Source organism: Poecilia formosa, unplaced genomic scaffold (assembly GCF_000485575.1).
Source record: "Poecilia formosa unplaced genomic scaffold, Poecilia_formosa-5.1.2 Scaffold168, whole genome shotgun sequence".
NCBI classification, from domain to species: Eukaryota; Metazoa; Chordata; class Actinopteri; order Cyprinodontiformes; family Poeciliidae; genus Poecilia; species Poecilia formosa.
The window spans coordinates 319,963-324,253 of record NW_006800107.1 but is presented as its reverse complement, the minus strand read 5'-3'; the positions used below and the strand labels follow the sequence as shown (position 1 = coordinate 324,253).

Genomic DNA, 4,291 nt, shown 5'->3' with positions numbered 1-4,291 from the left:
TTCAGCATTTCTTATGTTGTCATGGTGGGTCAGTGCTTTGGGGTGTCAAGTTTAATGCCTTGAAAAGAAGATACTAATAGATGTGTGAAAAAATTCAGATAAATATACAAGACTCCTTTTCACGCTGTTAAAGTCATTTATCAGTTCCTCATTTTAATTCTAGTGCATTTTATTCTGAGATGTGAACAGGAAGTCTTTGGTTACACTGTGGAGAAAAAGACCTTCAAGGTTTTATCTTCTGATAATGAGATAAAGATTATTAAAATTAGGGTTTTTTTCTCCCGTCAGTTTAGTTCACACCAAGGTTTCTCTGACGCACAGAACCAACAAAAGCTATATGTTAATTTCCAGTAACAGATAGTTAATTTAGAAGACTGTAAACGTCAGTCTTCACGCAAATGATAAATCTCCTTTGCCTGTTTCTTTCAGTAGTTGAGAACATTAATTCAATGTTTTTACATATTATTGAATTAAGCCAACATTCCATTGATACGTTCAGTAAAATTTAAAGGTTTCCCTGCTAAATCATGCAACAGCAACATTTTCTGGTGCTTGTGTGCATGTGTTGCATGCTACCCAGGATCTTTCCTTGAGCCGATTGGTTTTATCGGTGCTATTGACAATCTGATAGGTTTGAATTAGGGATCAACCTAACACATATTACATGTTTGCGAAGAGAAACTAAATTATTTCCACAGTAAAAAACGCTAAATTTATAGGTATAATACAAAAACTTTATTTTCAGAAAATATTAAAACAGTTCATTGAAATGAGCTCAGGCATTCAGCTGTTCAGGTTACATAGTTTAAACTTATATAATAAAAACCAACAGACAGGAAATGGTTAGACATGTTTTGTTAAGGTTGCAATTGTAGCTTCTGCAGTTAATGCTGCTGTTTCTTGGTGCCTCATTCACTGTGTATGTTTGTGTGTTTATACATGTTTTAAATTTTAAACCGTACTGCGCATTGGGGGAAGCCTATGTACAGTTGTTAGAAGTTTCTGAGTTTAGGATTTGGATATGAAAGGACTAAAACGTTGGATTATCAATACTTCCCCAGCGTCCTGGATGACAGTCAGGACTCCAGGGTTCTCAATCAAAAGTATAAACAAACAAAGCAAAAGGGAGGCTGCAAGGTTAACAGCAAAAAAGGCAAATATTTAAGGTCCTGCTTCACAGTCTGACCTCTACAACACCAGATCCATAGCAAAACACACAAACTAAGATTACAGGTTCCATCCATCAAGCGCTTCAGAGACTGTTGCATTGTGTTGGTTACAGAAACTTGGTTGCAGTGAAGCCAGACTCACATAACAAGCTAGAGGGCTGCATGGCTAACCACCATGACATCAATAGGGTAGAGGTGGGGAGTTATGCATAAACATCAATGATAGCTGGTGCAAAAAAAGAGTAGACAGCTAATATTTTACATATACTTGGAATATTTAACTGTCAAATACAGTTAAATATTTGCACCTTAGAATTTGTAAAAGTTTACCTTTGCAGTGGCCACACACATGCCACCCAATGCTAATGTTAGCTTAGCTGCAGGTCAACTGTTCAAAAAAATAGTCATTACAAATCTAGGCATCATCTTAGCTAGAGAATTCAATCATCTTGGTTCAAATTTAATGTTTCCAAGTCTTAACCAGCAACTAAAATGTGCAGCAAGAGTTGAAAGCACGCTGGACAAAGACTGTAGAAACACTCAAAAAAGGTTTAGTCACATTTTGTTCTGTGAGATTAACTATCAATACTGAAAGGAATCCCAGTATAGTAACAGGGTTGGTCTTCAATGTTTGACCAGTCTGCTGGGGTTTTCACTAAGACGTTGTGACATTTATTAATTAATTCAGCTACAATTGCCCCACTGACGAAAGAACCATCATCAACATTCTCACAACTACCAATCAGTACCTTCCATACTGGTTTAAAAACTGGTTCAAAGCCACATCATTTCCTTCTGTGTTTCAGAGCTCCTAATTGGTGCTGATTGGATCTGGGTTCAGCTGGCGAGTGTCTCCAGAAGAGCTTCAGATCCAGTTTAAGATCTGTCACTTGCTCTCATTACTCTCTGCCTCTCTTTGCTCTCTCTTCTCCAGCCAGTCATAATTTTGTTTTAAATAAATCTAATTTTAAGTAATGCCATGCAGTGCTTCCCTTTATTTGTTGTGATCCCAGAGCTAAGCTGGAACTAACTGGGGGCTCGTCCGGGACCAGGTATGATTTTCTGAGGCTGGTGAGGAGGTGCTTGAAGAACAACTTCAACACCTCTGCATGCAAACATACAATGAAACTAAAACTTTGAGGACTCAAAGCAGATTCTGTGACAGTTTTCACAACAAGGCAATGGCCCATATAATGCAAACAACTGACCTGATAGGACATTTGATGATTATTTCTAATCATGCTCTATATGTTATTTTGTACATATTGTTTCCTGTATGTTTTGCTGTTACTCTAATGTTATCCTGATCTTACTGTGGGGATTGAAAAATATTCAGGCCTAATAATTTCCAGACCTGCAACATTTTGCTATTTTTAACTTTACTCAAACTCATAAACAACAAAATCAAATACAGTTTGACCTATAAAACAGAAAATGTTTTCTATCATATTAATACACAAGGAAAGTTAACAAAAGCAAAATTTTCATTCACAAACATTTTGTATAGGACAGTGCAATGACATGATGCATAAAAAACTGAGTGAAAATGTGAATATTTACAGTCAAATGAAAATGTTAATACACTTTATACATGCAAAAAGATAAACTAAAACCCCAAAATACAAAGAACAAAATTTTAAAACTGTCTTTTGTTTGTCATAATCCTTTAAAGTGAACTTGAGCAATTACTCGTCAGGCTTTATGGAGAATTAATTAAAACACTTAGGGGAAAAGGGTCCAAATGGGGAATCATGCTGAAGAGTTAAGCATGATTATCCAATAAATGCAAAATTCTTTATTATTTCCTGTTTTGAGACCAAAGTTCTGAACTTAATTGGCAAAATAAAAAGATTGTCATGTTACCACATGTAGGCGTTGGGTCTTATTTGCTGTTTCAGTTGATTGAGGTAATGAAACTGTAGAGCTTGTTGGGATCATCAGAGGCTGCAGCAGAGGAGGAACAGGCTGCCACGGTGCTGTAGGTCACTGTGTCATGATGAACAACCTGGAAACAGAAAAACAATGTTACAGCTTCATTAAGGGGAGGTTTACATGATGCTACATTTATCCTCCTCCAAATTTAATCACATACGACTCTTAATCCCCCCAGAACTGTTATTATAATCGCTGTCTGTACAACATATCTCTGGGGTCATTTTTTACCCTTTTAGTTTGATTTTACCTTGGTAGTCAGAAAGGAAACCAATAGAAGTAATTCAACACACCGAGAAAACAACCTTTGTGCTTTAAGATGAACATTTAAAAATTGTGATGCCATTTAATCCCAGTATAAAGTATCATGAATAATAATTAGAAGATCAAAATATAGATTACTTTCTGTGAATCAGTAAAGTCAAATTCTTACCGGAGTATTTCTTTTAGTTTCCTCTGCATGTCTGATGGTGGCGTAAGAAACGTCATCTTCAAGTTCAACCTGCTCAGAGGAAAGCAACAGATTGATTTTCTGTAACTTTTGGTCTTTCAAGCATCATTGTTATCTGTTTAACTTCTGCTACAGTAGTAATATTTACTAAGCTAAGTGGTAAAATACCATTTTATGACAAGTCGCTATCTCTTGCAACACAACTTGTTTGTTTTTGATGCAGTCAGGTTTCAACGTTTCTCTCCTGGAGTTTTACTTTCTGGGACAGTTATTGAGAGTGTATTAAAAATCACACAGTCATCCTGACAACATCTGAGCTCAGGCTCAGTTGTTGGTGAATCTCACTGAAGTTCTTGAGAGAAGAACAAACTGAACAAAAAGCATGAAACAGATGCATGATATCCAATTTAAACTTTACTCACAGCATTTTCACCAGCCTTTGTTTTCTTTCCTGAAAAGTTCAGTGAGTCAGATTTATGTTAATCCAGAAAGATGAGAAATATATTTATAGTTTTACCAGTCAGTGCTCTCACCTTTAGCTCTCCATATGATGATCGCCACAGCAGAGATCAGGATAATGACTGAAACCACAGCTACAGGAACGACTGGAGCAAAGCAAACAATTTCATTTTTTATGGTGAATCAATGTAAATAGCTTTTTAAATGATATATTCTGAATGCAATTTTCAGTATTCAAGGTAATTAAGTTTTTAATTTACAACTATGTGAAAATGAAAAG

The 4,291-nt window shown here is 35.9% G+C and overlaps 1 long non-coding RNA gene across 1 annotated transcript; it reads right to left on the bottom strand.

Annotated features, from left to right (window-relative positions):
• Positions 1-3,040: 3,040 nt before the first annotated feature.
• On the bottom strand, positions 3,041-4,148 carry LOC103146751 (uncharacterized). The gene is made up of 4 exons (XR_477174.2): positions 4,086-4,148; positions 3,975-4,003; positions 3,535-3,603; positions 3,041-3,174 (listed from the first exon to the last, which is right to left on the bottom strand). It is a non-coding gene; the product is annotated as an uncharacterized LOC103146751 (long non-coding RNA).
• Between the last annotated feature and the right edge of the window lie 143 nt (positions 4,149-4,291).